Here is a 453-nt window from a genome sequence, read left to right as displayed (position 1 = left end):
CAATTAGAGGTGTCCAGGGTTCTTAAGCACACTCTTATTGCCTTGGATCACAACTTTATTTCTTTCTTTTCTTTCTTTTTTCGTTTTCTTTTCTTTTTCTCTTTTTTTTTTCGTTTTTTTCTCTTTTTTTTTCATAGCTTTTTCTTGCTTCAAGAACCATTTTTATGATTTTTCAGATCCTCAGTAACATGTCTCCTTTTTCATCATTCTTTCAAGAGCCAACATTCATGAACCACAAATTCAAGATACATATGCACTGTTTAAGCATACATTCAGAAAACAAAAATATTGCCACCACATCAGAATAATTAAACTGTTATAAAATTCAAAATTCATGCAATTCTTCTCTTTTTCAATTAAGAACATTTTTCATTTAAGAAAGGTGATGGATTCATAGGACATTCATAACTTTAAGGCATAGACACTAAGACACTAATGATCACAAGACACAAA

Source organism: Arachis duranensis, chromosome 3 (assembly GCF_000817695.3).
Source record: "Arachis duranensis cultivar V14167 chromosome 3, aradu.V14167.gnm2.J7QH, whole genome shotgun sequence".
NCBI lineage: Eukaryota > Viridiplantae > Streptophyta > Magnoliopsida > Fabales > Fabaceae > Arachis > Arachis duranensis.
The sequence above is the reverse complement of the archived record's forward strand: the minus strand, read 5'-3'. Positions refer to the sequence as shown.